We start from the raw sequence: 16,939 nt of genomic DNA, 5'->3' as shown, positions 1-16,939 counted from the left end.
ATAGTTATAGCTGTGTAACCTCAGACAAACCGACATGAATTTGTGCCGGGAACAGAGGCGAATCTGTATTTATGCAGGTTAAATGCATCGAATTTGGGAAAAAGTTTTTATACACATATCGTCAGGATTCGTCTGAAAATGAAAAAATGAAAAACAGCCAAGTGACGCTGTGTGAGAGCAGCTGGGGGTTCAACTTCTCTTATATATAAAGATAAGGAGATGTAATTGCAAATGTAGGACTTCGGTTCTCTAAAATAATGTGCAAATTTTAGTATTGATCTGATAATTAAATACAGGGCTAGTATTGCAGACACCAATACAATACTGATACTAGTATTAATGTGTATCGATAACAGCATCGGTATCAATACTATCGATATCACTCATCGCTTTGACGCTTATGGCTGGTTGCTTGTGGGCATTCCAACATCAAGTTACCTAGGTAACCAACTAATATATTCACTCACCACGTCAGGTTCTCACTCCCAAAGGGTAACATATTACGCTATGAGACAAATCGTCATTATGTTACGCTTTCGGCGACCCAACACGTTCCTATGTTACGCGTTTGGAAACAGGAGAACCATTTGGACTGAATCTACACATGTGATGAGAAAGTAAAATAAATGTACGAGCTTTGAAAAATACTATCTAACACGATTAAGGTTAGGGTTAGGGTTAAGGTTAGGGCTCGAATACATGGCTGGAACGTGTGTTACCACTGGGAGCGTCATTCTATTGGATTCCATCCACAATCGGACGCGTATCACAGTTATCTTTCGCATTCCCATGGGACGCCTCGGGACGTGACAAATCGTTGGTATGTTACGTGTCATGAACAAGAATGCTCTGCAACACTAGCTTTGCCAATAAACAGTATCCTGCACTCTCACTTGCAGTCACTTTAGTTGCAATCCTGGAAGGTAAAATTTCATCTGGTCTCTGTTTGGCACGTTGCTTCCACTGAGGATGCAGTGCAAGTTCTGAAAACATGTTACAGTAACTTGACTCAAGCTATCGGTACTTCCCCGCCTCGTGCCATTGGCTGTTACTGCCAAGTATATATACATTTCCAAAAACACTGCATTCACATGTCTGATGTGAACGCACAGACTCAAAAGGGTTAAAAAGACTGAAACCGAGCATTTAGACTTAGATGAAGTTTGAGCATTTGGTTCACAGGGATTACTTGTACATATTCTGATGTCATTATTTGAAACTTTGTTTCAAATAATCAGTTAATCCGGCGAGTACCTGTTCTACCAGTGCAACAATATAAATATATGATGGGAAGTATGGAAAAGCTAAGTAGATACCATTTAATTCTTTCTTTTATCATACATTAGGCTACATAACTTATTTTTTCTTTGAAAACAGAGTAAATTTAGAGAGAAGTTAGTGAGATTTAGGTCAGTATGTTGGATGTCTTCAGAGCTCTTCCAGTCCCATAAAGTGAAGTTATCTCTAAAAGTCATTAATGGACTATACAATGCATTAATTTCTGCAGCAGATAATTCCCGCTAATTAAAAATTTGCTTTTATGATGTTTCAAGGTGAAACTGTAACTCGAATAGCTGAGCTCTTCATTGTAATGGTGACTATGATATTCAGAGACAGTAAATAATATTTGGGTTTGCAAGTGCTTATCATTTTTATTCTTTCTTGGGGCACATGTAAAGTTGGTGGGCTGTCATGTTTTGGTTTATTTAGAGGACCGACGTGTTGATTGTTGGGGGGAAAGCATAACTTTAAAAAGTACTGATTTGGTTAACAGAAAAACATTGCCTTTTATTTCATAAGTAATTTCATATATAATCTTAATATGAATAGCAAATTGTCAAATTAAAGTAGCCTACATCTTGCATGATTCACATCCCACTTTCTGTTCATAAAAATCCCAGTATCACTACACAGGAAGTGTTCCATTTTAACTGATGGTTAAAGGTGCACTAGGCAGTGCCACGGGTTTAAAGTCTTGATAAAGAATATTTTAGAGTCTGAACAGCAGCCTCTTTTCCATTAATGTTACACAATCATTATCATCACCATGATCTATTAATATCAAGTGACACCAGGTCCCAAATAATCACAAAGGTTACTGTATAAGTATTACTATTATTGGCGAAAATAAATAATTTCTGAATAATGTGGCCAATATTAGACATTTTTGCTTATAATCAACAAGTGTTTATGTTGTGATGTCTCTGAAAGAAGGCGCTCTGATACCTACATTTGTTGCTCGATTAAGTGTGGTGTGGACACTTATACTTTATTTAATATGTGTAATGTAAACAACATCTTTTCACTTCCATCTCTTTAAAAAAATCATACCATACATCATACAGAGTGTGGAAATTACTTGTCATACGTGAGCCTGATTAGCAGCTGCAGAGTGACTTTCCCTTTGTGTGTGTTGATGCAGGTATTATGACAGGTTGCATGAATGCAGATCAATCACAGGTTTCTCATTTAAACCACTGTTACCCGCCAAGTACGGCACGCTGCTGGCTCTGCCCGTGACGGCTGGGTAAACACAGACCTGAGGGCACCTCGAAAGGCAAACACGTAAGAGCTGACGCCTGGCTGATGAACGCGTCAGCCAGCAGTACTTGGAAATGTTTGGGACGTCACATTTGGGACTGTAATATGAACCTTAGGTCAGATAGTTAAGCACTTTAGAGTGTTTTTATTACAGGAAAACTACGCCAAGGAAATCTAAAGTCCCCTGACAGATATCTATTTACTCACTCCATTGTTCAGGATTCATTTAAACACTATGGATTTAGGGACATCTGATTACTCCAGGGATTAAATTACATTATGAAAACATGCCTGTTGAGACTGAGAGAACATATGTACAGACTTGTTACTCTTACTGTAGCTCCTCACTGTTTCATTTAACTGTCCAGCAGCATGCACACATACAATAAAATATTCAAATATTACTCCTTTTCTAACTTAAATTTGAGGTTATGTCTGAGTACCTAGCATCATTTAGACTTACATCATTAATCAGGATTTTTAATGGCTATAAAGAAGGACTATATATGTAAGTGTGATTGGTCTGTGAGTCTGTTGAACCTTACTTAAAGTCTCTGTAGTTTGTCATTTTCAAGAATTTAAAAGAATTGTGAAAAACCTCTTATTTGAGTGGAAAAAAACCAACCCTATATTGTGTACTTAAAAAACCAAAATAAAACTATCCGGCCAATGTCTTTACTTTTTACCAGTTTGGTCAGATTTGTCAGTAAAACCTGCCTGATGAGGCTTTGGTGCTTTTGTTTATTGAACTTCGGGAGAATTCTCTTATGTTTATATTGTGATACCTATTATGCACAACTTAAATGTTATTCCCGATAAATATCCTACATATAATAATGAAAAACACTAACAAAAACTAAATTGAATTAAATTAAATTAAATTTTTTAAAAAACAAACCCAAAACACCACTTAAAATGTAGAGCTGCTTTCTTGGCAAAATGTGGACTAATGGTAGTTTTGTTGTGACACCAGTCTCTGCTGGTCAAGTAGATCACAAATAAATAGACCTGTTATCTTGTATTGATCTTGTAGCCTCATTTACTTCTCAGCTATATTGTTCAGCCTGCCTTTGCACAGGCGGAGACATAATATTATCATATTTTTACTAAAAGTCATCATAAAGCTTGTGTTTGCTTTGTTGATTTGTTTCCTAAAGGTTATGATCTGCATGTTGACCTATGGCTTCTGGTGGTATCTTCTTTGGCTTAACAAACTGGGAACCAATACAAAGAGGGGTACAGAGGTCCACATTTGAGTGATTTTATTGTCTGGGTCTGTGACCCAGTGTTTTTTTGTTATTTTCTATTGTTGATTTCTTATGTTAATATTAGTCCTTAATTTAAGGGTAGAGTTGAATTATTTTGTATTACTTATGAGATAATGTTAAGTTCTAGGATTATTATTAGTCTTGGTTTAGTTTTAGTCTGGTTTATGTTTTTCTAGGGTTCCTTGTCTATATAGGTTGCCCTTGTGTCTCTCTCCTCTGTGTCCCTCTCCCTCTCTCACTACAACTGTCTCTTGTGTCAAGCTTGTCCCACTTCATGCCTCTCTATGCTTCCTGTTTTATTTTGAAAGTCTTGTTTCTATGTTCATTGTGCTGAGTTCTACTTTTCCCTGTGGCAGCATGATTATTTGAGCCAGCTGTTTCCTAAAGTGTTTCTACTTCCCCTGATCGCCTCCTGTGTGTACTAAGGCTACGTTCACACTGCAGGTCTTAATGCTCAATTCCGATTTTTTGATCAAATCCGATTTTTTTGTCTGCTTGTTCACACTACACATAAAATGCGACATCAAACGCGCTCTAGTGTGAACGCTCAAAGCGGCCCGCATGCGCAAAAGAAGATGTCACACACAACTCGCTCTGTTTAGACCCAGAGCAAACAATATTGTTTGACTGATGGCCCTCAATATAAAGACTTCGGACTTTATGTTTCCAAATTTTTGCTTTAAGTTATTTCGTTATTTACATAATAATGCAAATAACCTAATAATGATCCTTTTTGCTGTTTTAGAGGAGCGGTGCTTCAAAGGATAGTTACAGATTTCTGTCAGAATCTGCAGAAAATACAGTAAAAATAAAATGTTCACATTTCTCCAACGTTGTCTTCCCAACAGTTTCACCGGATGGCAAGAAATCGTTCGCGATGTCCTATCGGGCGCTTCTCCGGCGCTGATAATTGGCGTCTGTCTTGTGTCAGTGACGTAAAAGACGGATTTAATGCGACTTGACCGTTCACACAGCAGTCGCTTTCTAAAACATCGGATATGTATCGGATTCAGTACCACATACGAAAGTGACCCAGATCGGATTTGAAAATATCGGATTTGTGCCGTTCACACTGTCATACCATGATCGGATACGGGTCGCATAGGGTCAAAAAAATCGGATTTGATGCGCTTTCGCCTGCAGTGTGAACGTAGCCTTAGTCTGTGTGTTTTCATTTAGTCTTTGTCAGGTCGTCTGTGTTCCTTTCTACCTCGTCCAGTTTACAGGGTTTTCGAGATTTTGGGCATGTTCATGTTTCTTTGTCTCATAGTTGCTCTCATGCTCCTGCTCAAATTCATGTTCATAGTTGTTATAGTCATTCCTAGTTTTTCCAGTTTAGTTTTTAGTTTAGTTTTCACCACTGTTCATGTTGCTTTGTTTTTGCATTCAGCTGTAATAAAGGCTCACCTTTTGTTTAAACCTCAGTTCATCTCTCCTGTGTCCGCATTTGGGTCCGTTTCATTAGTAGGCTACTTTGGCGTGTCCTGCCCTGACACTTTGACAGTTTAGATGAGTTTTAATTTGGCCCAGAGGCAACTATTTACAGACTGTGTACTTCGAATGACAAGGCACGCAGATTTCTTTGATGTTTTTTTGCAATCTTGTGATTGTCTGCAATGCTAAGGATTTTACTTTGGCTTCGGCTGAAAACTCTTTGGAAGACGGCAGAAATTCATGTATGAAGAATCAAACCTTGAATTTACTTAATACACTACAGCTGAGGCTGATGGGAAAGTCATTAGTTTTGCTGCATGCTAATCATGAATTAAAGTGCTGGAAAAATAAAAACTGATCAATGATGTGCTAAGAAAACTTCGAGGCTCTTCATGCCTGTGTGGATTGATGCACAGAGAAGCTAAAGTCTGAAATCCAGAATTTAGCTCCACTTGTTTTGATCCACTTAGGATAACATCAGGACACTTTGTGCAACCAACTCTCTTAATAACCTAACTACATCCTTCCAACAGTTTACAAAAGACTCATAATCACACAAATGCTGCTGTTGTGGCACAAATAACAATTAACCATTAAGAATCAGTTTTAAGTTGATAAACCTGGGTTTGTGCCTGGGACTCCCAGGTGACGTGAGGACAGGACAGGAGCTATTATCCACGCTTGAATGCTCACCTGGAGCCGCCCTCCCTGGACGCTGGTTCACTCAGAGAGAGTCTGAGTGACAGGTGAAAGTGACCACAACTGACAGAAGGAAACCACCTTTTGTGTTTGGTCACAGAGCCAGGGGAAGGCGGTGACCCGGGTCCCCCTCCCAACTTGCTTATCAGCCTAAGGCTAAGGAGGAAGGGTCTGGATGGATCACTCTTCACAACATCAATACGTCGAAGCCATATCTCCTCTGTTAGGCACCTCAGGTCTGCTCCTTAAAACAAACTTAATCTAATCTCAATCTTTACTATATTTGTTAAACAAGATGGCTAAAAAAGCCATTACAACACAGCAGCCACCTGTAGGTAACATTATCCCTCTCTATTTTCTGCTGCATGCTCTGCAGAGGTGACAAAACAGCTGTCAAGCCCATTATAAGCTTTGTCAGCACAGATATTGGACTCACCAATAAAGTGATTAAGATTTTCAATATATCTTTTAGAATCAATTTCTCTTAGTACACGCTGATGAACTGCAAAGCAGAAGCACCCTCACGCTGAAAATGCTGAAATGCTAATGAAAAGCAAGGGCCTGTTTTAACAAACCGAGGTCTACTTTAACTTACCCCAACATCAGCAATCAGCCTAAGCAGTCACAAAAAGGTGGTTATCAGCACGATAAGTCAACATGAGCATTAACATAAAAGAAACAGTGGTGACTGTCGATGTTTCTGATTGGTCAGACGGGCAAATTTTGTATAATTCTTTTTGTTGCACTGTGAACTTGCTTCTCTGGACCAGCATGACCTTTGATGCATTATAACCCTGTAGTGTGGTTAGCCCAGTGTCTTGATCAGTTAGCTCCCACACATGTGCATGTGCTTTATACACACCAAAAATATGCCATCTCTGACATCTCCTTTCTCACAGGTCAAAGTCCTCCACTTAACCTATTGTGTCACCACTGCTTACTTACTACATGGTCTTTTTTGCTCTTTGTTCTGCTTCTCATGCTCACCTCATGACTTAAACAGACCTGAGATTGGCCCCATCATGGTCTAGACTTTCTAAAACACTGTGAGGCGGTATTGGAGTGAGGCCTCTTCAAGTATAATATGCTGAAGAGTTACAATGGATTTGTTTGCCCAAGATGGCGAGAAACAGGTTGCCTACCCCAGTTTTAAATGGTCACCAAACTTACTACAATTCAGTCTGTCAACCATGCAAGAAGTGTCCCAAATACACAGTGATATCAGCCATTTGTTTCTACCGACTGTAACACACAAGTCCCCTTTCAAAAGGTGACAAAATCTGCATTAGGAACTAAGCTGGGTCGGAGGAAATACAAAGACTGAGTCTCACCTGAGTCTATTTTTAAATTTAGTTAGTTTTAGGTACCACACCCACTTGTTCAGAGATAGTTTGCCTTAGAGTCTTTTCCAACATTAAACACATTAGAAAGCTCAGTTTCAAAGTTTTCAGCTCTGCCTCATCTAAAGGGAACGCCAGCTCCTGGAACTTGTTCACTCTGGCACCAAGGGTCTGAAACATAGACTATTAACTGTTATAACCATTTATAGTTAAGGGGTTAGAAATAAGATAAAAGAACCACCAATCAATTGACCATTTGTTTCACATAAAACTACCAAATTTCAAGGCAATCCAGCTAATAGTAGTTGGGATTTTTCAGCCATCCACTGAATCACACTGCTAACTTGCCTCTCAGTATATTCATCAGACTCTCTCATTGGATAAAAAGTTGATCCTGGGAGAGTTCCTGTCAGGACCACGTGTAACAGGGGACATGACCAGGGAAAGGGATGACTTTCTTGGGTGTAAAATTCAATTATCCAGCGGGTGAGCGTGGCTGAGCGTGTCTGTTTTGAGCGGCGGGCGGACGGCTGCCCGTTCCCAGCGTGCGACAAGGGGGTTAAGAGGCACAGAAAGGCTCCCATTATTCCGAGTGAGAACTGCCCATGTGGCTGGCTGCACGGCCCCTGCTCTCATTCACTCTCCTTTACAACAGCGCTGCCGAAAGCCTCCAAGTTTCATTCTCTTTTCCCTGCTCCCACTCCTTTTTTCCCCTCCCCTCCCTCTCTAGCTCTCCTGCTCTCAGAAAAGAGTCTCCACAATGCTGCTGGAAGGCTGAAGTGGATTCTTCAGCACCCCTGTGGACTGTGCACATGTGGACAACATTCACAGGATGTCTGTCAACTAGTCCATTAATCAGCAACGTCTCATGAAAGCACAATTAGGAGCCTCACAACTCTATAACCGATTATCATCTCTAAGCACCCCTGCTACTCCTCCTGCACAGCAATGCTCTGTGCTGAAGTCGGCCTTCCTTGTTCAACTGCACTTTTCCACTGAAACACTTATGAAAAAACCTGGAGTTGTATAATCAGGAGAAAAACTCAAATTATTATTTTTTAGAGTGTAGACAGCTGCAGTGTGTTAAGAAGCTCATTCCTAACACGCTAAACCTATCAGACATTAACACTGACTTGCATCTGTCTAATCATCAGTGTGAGAATGGATCTTCAGTGTGTGAATAAGGCTGAGGCCCTATGGAGAAGGCCATTGTAGACACACACTGCACCACTTCTTGTGATAAATGAGCAATTGTGTCCATCACCATTAATGACAGTAAATGACGCAGTAGGGAGCTCTCCATCTACTGTACAGTGTGAGGACAACACTGAGAAACCTTTTGGATTTTATGTGACATCACGTCCCAGATGGGTTCATCGGCAAATTGCTAACCAGAGGAGACAAGTACATACAGAGGTCCATTGTGGGTCCTAATTGGCAGAGAAACTGTATGTTGATGTGCATTTAAATGAGGCTAGTAGGGTGTGCAAAAAAAAAGCATATTCAAAGCCTTGTTTGGCCTTAACTGCTAAAATTGCTTGGTACATGAAGTTTAAACGTCTGCTGAAAGTTCATATTTAGTTCAATTCAATTTTATTAATATAGCGCCAAATCTCAACAACAGTTGCCTCAAAACTCTTTATATTGTAAGGTAAAGACTCTACAATAATACAACATTTACAGATTAGCTTCTCTTCAACATTCTCTAGTGTTTTTAGCGTCTTTCGGAAATGTACTATTTACTTTTCTTAGATGTCACAGCAGAACTTCAGAAGACAGGGTTAGGTTTAGGGAATATCATACAATGATCACAGCACCAGCAATGGCCCACCGGACCATGTAAAGAACATCCAGGTCTATTTGAATCTACTGTTGAGGAGAAATCACTCAAAGGCTAAGATCTGACAGACTTGGGAAAAACCCTCATCCAAGGACCCTTCCATACAGGGAGTGCAGAATTATTAGGCAAATGAGTATTTTGTCCACATCATCCTCTTCATGCATGTTGTCTTACTCCAAGCTGTATAGGCTCGAAAGCCTACTACCAATTAAGCATATTAGGTGATGTGCATCTCTGTAATGAGAAGGGGTGTGGTCTAATGACATCAACACCCTATATCAGGTGTGCATAATTATTATTTGGCAAAATGGGTCAAAAGAAGGACTTGACAGGCTCAGAAAAGTCAAAAATAGTGAGATATCTTGCAGGGGGATGCAGCAGTCTTAAAATTGCAAAGCTTCTGAAGCGTGATCATCGAACAATCAAGCGCTTTCATTCAAAATAGTCAACAGGGTCGCAAGAAGCGTGTGGAAAAACCAAGGCGCAAAATAACTGCCCATGAACTGAGAAAAGTCAAGCGTGCAGCTGCCAAGATGCCACTTGCCACCAGTTTGGCCATATTTCAGAGCTGCAACATCACTGGAGTGCCCAAAAGCACAAGGTGTGCAATACTCAGAGACACGGCCAAGGTAAGAAAGGCTGAAAGACGACCACCACTGAACAAGACACACAAGCTGAAACGTCAAGACTGGGCCAAGAAATATCTCAAGACTGATTTTTCTAAGGTTTTATGGACTGATGAAATGAGAGTGAGTCTTGATGGGCCAGATGGATGGGCCCGTGGCTGGATTGGTAAAGGGCAGAGAGCTCCAGTCCGACTCAGACGCCAGCAAGGTGGAGGTGGAGTACTGGTTTGGGCTGGTATCATCAAAGATGAGCTTGTGGGGCCTTTTTCGGGTTGAGGATGGAGTCAAGCTCAACTCCCAGTCCTACTGCCAGTTTCTGGAAGACACCTTCTTCAAGCAGTGGTACAGGAAGAAGTCTGCATCCTTCAAGAAAAACATGATTTTCATGCAGGACAATGCTCCATCACACGCGTCCAAGTACTCCACAGCGTGGCTGGCAAGAAAGGGTATAAAAGAAGAAAAACTAATGACATGGCCTCCTTGTTCACCTGATCTGAACCCCATTGAGAACCTGTGGTCCATCATCAAATGTGAGATTTACAAGGAGGGAAAACAGTACACCTCTCTGAACAGTGTCTGGGAGGCTGTGGTTGCCGCTGCACGCAATGTTGATGGTGAACAGATCAAAACACTGACAGAATCCATGGATGGCAGGCTTTTGAGTGTCCTTGCAAAGAAATGTGGCTATATTGGTCGCTGATTTGTTTTTGTTTTGTTTTGAATGTCAGAAATGTATATTTGTGAATGTGGAGATGTTATATTGGTTTCACTGGTAAAATAAATAATTGAAATGGGTATATATTTGTTTTTGTTAAGTTGCCTAATAATTATGCACAGTAATAGTCACCTGCACACACAGATATCCCCCTAAAATAGCTAAAACTAAAACAAACTAAAACTACTTCCAAAACATTCAGCTTTGATATTAATGAGTTTTTTGGGTTCATTGAGAACATAGTTGTTGTTCAATAATAAAATTATTCCTCAAAAATACAACTTGCCTAATAATTCTGCACTCCCTGTAGGAAGGGGGAAAAAAAACAATGGCTTGGACTGGGAATACCTTTCTAGTCCCTACATATAACCATATTGTTTGGAGCGGACTGGTTTCCTGCTTGCTTTCTCTGTGGGGAGTTACAGCATCAAAAAAAGAGAATATAACTAAAAAAGAGATGACTGCATTGTTTTTTTGGGGAGGGGTCACACTAACAACACCAAATCCAAGTCTTTGAGGAGGATCAATTTGAATACCATAATGATTCAATATTTTTTAACTCCAAAATTGAAATTTATTCAAAGAGGCTTTGAGAGGCAACATCAATGCTGAAAGCAGAATGGAAAAAAAAATTATCTGACCTTTGAGTTTTCCATATCGGTGGAGGTTGATTGCTCTTTTGTTACATTATACCGAAATTGTGGTGAAATCCCAGGCCAGCTAACGGCTCAGGATGAATATTTATCAGTTTAAACTGCTTTTGGCTGTGAGGTAAGACAGCCATTGAGTGGAAAAAGCTGCAGCTAACCCTCCAACAAAGGTCGACTAGATTGTAAAGGTCAATTAAATAAACTCAATGGAAAATCTGACCTTTACCTCAAGACTGCAATATGATTAAGATATAATACTGGGCACTTTATGTAGCATATGGAACTGAAAATCTCTTTTGTTCTTGAATTTAAGTGTTGCTCACGTCTCTTTTTGCTTTTATGTGTTCAAAAAAAGCAAATTTCAGTTTGCTTTTATGTGAACTGATGTTAGCATTTAGTTCAAAGCTCTTCTGCTGCAGTTTGGGCCTCTGATGGATAAGGAATATTTTACATAACAAATAGAGAAAAGTACTGAATGGGACTAACAGGCAAGTAAAAATCAACAGTCAGTCACATGACTACAAAACAGCTGCAGAAATACACACAAATGTACATGAGAAATGGAAAATCAGGGTATTTTTCTGCACTGAGAAAGTTTTCAGTGCCATCAGATGATCGAATGGATAGATTTATGTGAAATAAGGTGTCACAGATTCATTGCTTTTACTCTGCACGGGCCAACTGTGCCCATAGTTTCCCTCCAAAGATGCAATTTAAGCCATGAAATCTCCTGAAATTTGCAATAAGTGACAATAAAATGACAGTAAAACACAATACATGCCAATAGGCTGGATGCAAAATATGAGAGAGCATCTTTTTTAATTATAACTTAAACAACTGTAATCTCAGAGATCAAAGTCACATCTGCAGAATACAAGCTAACATATGGAAAGTTAGTCTGTCAATTTCTATCTACAGCAGAGGGAAGATCCACAGAAGTGCTTTAGTTTTTGAGATACCCATACTGGCCGTATGGTTTGGAGGTAAAACAAAGTTTAAAACAAAGTCATGGGAATGGGTCAAATTATGACTTGGCTTAAAGTTAATCAAATTACCCTCTGCCAATCAGGCTCAGTCAGCTGATCTATTATAGCCTATAGAATGAAGTGACCTAGCTTTGTAAAAGTTGTTTTGCCAATATTATTTCAAGGCAACTGAGAACGTAAACATTATTTGACTAAAATATATTTTGCTCAAAAAACATTTAATTTAAATATCAGAGGGTAGTTAATTAGCACCCCTTTCGTACCTCCTTATTTTACTTGGTTCATGTTCTAAAACTTAAATGTAAAGCACTGAAACAGTCACAGGTTACAGTGTTGTCCCCAAACCCTTAAAGACTGACAGATGTCAATAAGTTTGTTTTTCATCATGTTCTTGAGTTTCTGTATATCGTGGCATAATGTGTTGCTTTTTGAGATCTTTTAGCAGTTCCACTTTTACCCACATTTTCGTACAGGGTCAGGTAAGTTTGGATAGTTTTTTTTTCTTTTTTTATAAACTCAATCGTCATTTAAAAATTGCATTTTGTATGTACTCAGGTTATCTTTATCTAATATTAATACTAATTAATATTAACTATACTGCTGGATTCAGTATGGCCAGCCTTTAACAACAAACCCAGGTTGGTGTTTCTGGGACAATCGTAGCACCGCTCCTTGCTGTCGTACCTAATTTTCGATAAATCAGATCTTTCATTTTGAAATTACATGAAATTAGTGCTGAAACAAAAAAAAAGACACTTTAGATTGAGATTGTGTAGTGTAGTGTAACTTAAATGACAACATTTGATAGCTTCAGCTTGAAATATTACACATAAAAACTATTACTACTTGTGTTACTGCACACATTACCAAACCTATACTGCCCTCATGTGGCACCTGTGGATCACCTCAGCATCAGGTGTGATGGTGTGACCAGCTATTCGTTACACTACAACTGGATTAATTGTCTCCCATTGCTGGTGGACTTGTTGCCTTCTAATATTTATTATTAAATTATTATTAAAGTATAAAACTGGAAACAAGGGGATTATAAACAATAATACGTATAAAAGAACTTTATCTCAAGGCATTGATTAATCTAGTCTTTAAAAAGTGTATCAAGATATTTACCTCTGTTCTTTAACCTGAAAGAGCATCCTTCCCTGTAAGACCTAGCTGAAGTCATTACTGTAGACAGGAAGCTTCTTAAGATCCGATGATGTCGTTTTTCAAGCCATTAACAGCAGCCAGCATCTGTCTTCTCCTGAGTGTTCTCCACCTGAAGGAACAGAAGTAAAAGAGGCTTACTTTTAATACAGATCTAACTTAAACTAATTACTACAAAATAGTGCAAACGTTTACAATTCAACATTATAAAATGCAAACGTATCAGTTTAAAAGGATCACTTTTATTAATCGAGTGTATTAATTGAGTGATCTCCGTCTTTGGAATACTTAAAATTTATAAGCAATTTACAGTTTTGTGAAAAAGAATTGACCCCTTTCCTGATGTGTTAGTTTTTCATATTTGTTATTCAAACCTACCTGGTCCTCTGTGAAAAAACAATTTCCTTCCTTGTTGAGTCAAGAATTAACTGTGATTAACCACATTTTTGTTACACTAGCCACAACCAGGTGTGATTACTGCCAGACACAGAGACTGTATGACTAATCCAGAGAGTTCCTGGATAAATCATTTTAACAATTACATTAATTTCTTCACAATTTCCATTAATCTAAAAGCGCAGCCCCTGCATGGCAGTAGATCAGACCATCTGAGGGAGTTCTCCCTTTCCAAATGTTTGAGTTGTTTGGTCTTGAGGCTCACAAAGAGCAATAAGAAGCTAGAGAGAGCCAAAAACGCTAGATTCAAAAGAAGGATTTGGAGGAAGATGTTGCTAAATGTGCAGACCGTCAAGAGAGAATGTGGATGAAACTTTCTATTGTCACCATAGACTACAAAGGCACAACATTTGATATAAAACCAGTTATACCCGAGGTTATTAGTCCAGCTTGTTTTGTACAGACCAATACTTCCACAATGAATCACAATTATCCTACCATTTTAAGAGGCCCATCAAAATACTCCAAGAGCTCATCGAAAAGTCATCCAGGAGGTCCCAGAAAAAAAGAATACACTAAAGCTGAACTTTTTGGAAGGTTTGAGTCCCGTTACATCTGGTATATAACTAACACAGCATGGTAGTTATATACCAGTTATATAGTTTTATACCACCATGGTGGTGGTAGAGTTATGATCTGGGGCTGTTTTGTTGGACCTGGAACTGGATTATCTGCCATAATTGACGGAAACAAGAATTCTGATTTCTGTCGATAAATCGTAAAGGACGATGTCCACCCATCGTCCACCCACCCACCCATCGGTTCATGCCCTGAAGCTCAATTTCAGTTATCTAGGGGGTGATCCAAAACACACCAGCAAGTCCACCTCTGAATGCGTAAAAAAAAAACAAAATTAAGGTTTCGGAGTGGCCTAGTCAAAGTCACATTGGGATGAACATTGGGATCTTAAACAGGCCATTCATGCTTGAAAACCTTACAGTGTGGCTGAGTTACCACAATTCTGCAAAGAAAAGTGGATCAAAATTCCTCCACAACGATATGAAAGATTTATAGCCAGTTATCATAAACGATTGATTGCAATTCAAGTTGCCAAGGGTGGGACAACAGATACAGTGGCTTGCAAAAGTATTTGGCCCCCTTGAACTTTCCCACATTTTGTCACATTACAGCCACAAACATGAATCCATTTTATTGGAATTCCACGTGAAAGACCAATACAAAGTGGTGTACACGTGAGAAGTGGAACGAAAATCATACATGATTCCAAACATTTTTTACAAATAAATAACTTCAAAGTGGGGTGTGCGTAATTATTCAGCCCCCTGAGTCAATACTTTGTAGAACCACCTTTTGCTGCAATTACAGCTGCCAGTCTTTTAGGGTATGTCTCTACCAGCTTTGCACATCTAGAGACTGAAATCCTTGCCCATTCTTCTTTGCAAAACAGCTCCACAACTGCCCTGTGACGGCCTCAGAGGTTGTCTCAGAGAATATTGGAAACAACAACACCACGAACTCCAAAGAACACACCAGACAGGTCAGGGATAAAGTTATTGAGAAATTTAAAGCAGGCTTAGGCTACAAAAAGATTTCCCAAGCCTTGAACATCCCACGGAGCACTGTTCAAGCCATCATTCAGAAATGGAAGGAGTATGGCACAACTGTAAACCTACCAAGACAAGCCCGTCCATCTAAAGTCACAGGCCGAACAAGAAGAGCGCTGATCAGAAATGCAGCCAAGAGGCCCATGGTGACTCTGGACGAGCTGCAGAGATGTACAGCTCAGGTGGGGGAATCTGTCCATATGACAACTATTAGTCGTGCACTGCACAAAGTTGGCCTTTATGGAAGAGTGGCAAGAAGAAAGCAATTGTTAACAGAAAACCATAAGAAGTCCTGTTTGCAGTTTGCCACAAGCCATGTGGGGGACACAGCAAACATGTGGAAGAAGGTGCTCTGGTCAGATGAGACCAAAATGGAACTTTTTGGCCAAAATGCAAAACGCTATGTGTGGCGGAAAACTAACACTGCACATCACTCTGAACACACCATCCCCACTGTCAAATATGGTGGTGGCAGCATCATGCTCTGGGGGTGCTTCTCTTCAGCAGGGACAGGGAAGCTGGTCAGAGTTGATGGGAAGATGGATGAAGCCAAATACAGGGCAATCTTGGAAGAAAACCTCTTGGAGTCTGCAAAAGACTTGAGACTGGGGCGGAGGTTCACCTTCCAGCAGGACAACGACCCTAAACATAAAGCCAGGGCAACAATGGAATGGTTTCAAACCAAACATATCCATGTGTTAGAATGGCCCAGTCAAAGTCCAGATCTAAATCCAATCCAGAATCTGTGGCAAGATCTGAAAACTGCTGTTCACAAACGCTGTCCATCTAATCTGACTGAGCTGGAGCTGTTTTGCAAAGACGAATGGGCAAGGATTTCAGTCTCTAGATGTGCAAAGCTGGTAGAGACATACCCTAAAAGACTGGCAGCTGTAATTGCAGCAAAAGGTGGTTCTACAAAATATTGACTCAGGGGGCTGAATAATTACGCACACCCCACTTTGAAGTTATTTATTTGTAAAAAGAAGTTTGGAATCATGTATGATTTTCGTTCCACTTCTCACGTGTACACCACTTTGTGTTGGTCTTTCACGTGGAATTCCAATAAAATGGATTCATGTTTGTGGCTGTAATGTGACAAAATGTGGGAAAGTTCAAGGGGGCCGAATACTTTTGCAGGCCACTGTAAATAACAGGGTTCATTAGTTAACTGAGTTTTATCCTTGTTATTAGTTCATACAGTGCCATATGGCAGGAGCACTAATCCCTTATCAGTCATGAGGTTAGTTTCCACTGCAGGTCACATCCTCAGTGTTTGCACTGTGCAGTTACACAAATTACACCTTACACAGTCGTGTTTATAAAGATATTTCTTCTAAAAGATTATATTCAGAATTATATCTTAAGTGTGGAGGTTTGGGAATGGCCCCATTAAGACCCTCAAACCAAGCGTTGAAGAATATATCAGCACCATTTTCCCCTTTAACATAACTATGGTTACATAATATGTCTAAATGGATACAAGCAAGTTTTTCATTGGTTATTTCTACCTGTTCTCAAATCAGCCAGGCTGCGCAGAAACTGACAAAGTTGCTGCACAAAAACCAGCAGACTCGGCCCACAGTCACACACAACAAGAACCAGATGTGCCACTTTAGTTGTTTCACAACAACCATCCCATGACATACCGATGCAGA

The 16,939-nt window shown here is 39.7% G+C and overlaps 1 protein-coding gene across 1 annotated transcript in view; it reads right to left on the bottom strand.

Moving 5' to 3' along the window:
* LOC120433879 overlaps nucleotides 1-16,939 on the bottom strand; it is a 99,176-nt gene that overhangs the window by 79,700 nt on the left and 2,537 nt on the right. The window contains exon 2 of the mRNA XM_039600840.1: nucleotides 13,228-13,375. The gene's annotated coding sequence lies outside the window, so the exon portion shown is untranslated. The remainder of the gene's footprint in view (nucleotides 1-13,227; nucleotides 13,376-16,939) is intronic.

Source organism: Oreochromis aureus, linkage group 17 (assembly GCF_013358895.1).
Source record: "Oreochromis aureus strain Israel breed Guangdong linkage group 17, ZZ_aureus, whole genome shotgun sequence".
Taxonomy (NCBI): Eukaryota; Metazoa; Chordata; class Actinopteri; order Cichliformes; family Cichlidae; genus Oreochromis; species Oreochromis aureus.
Note: the sequence above shows the minus strand (reverse complement) of the source record. Positions and strands in the feature narration are given on the sequence as shown.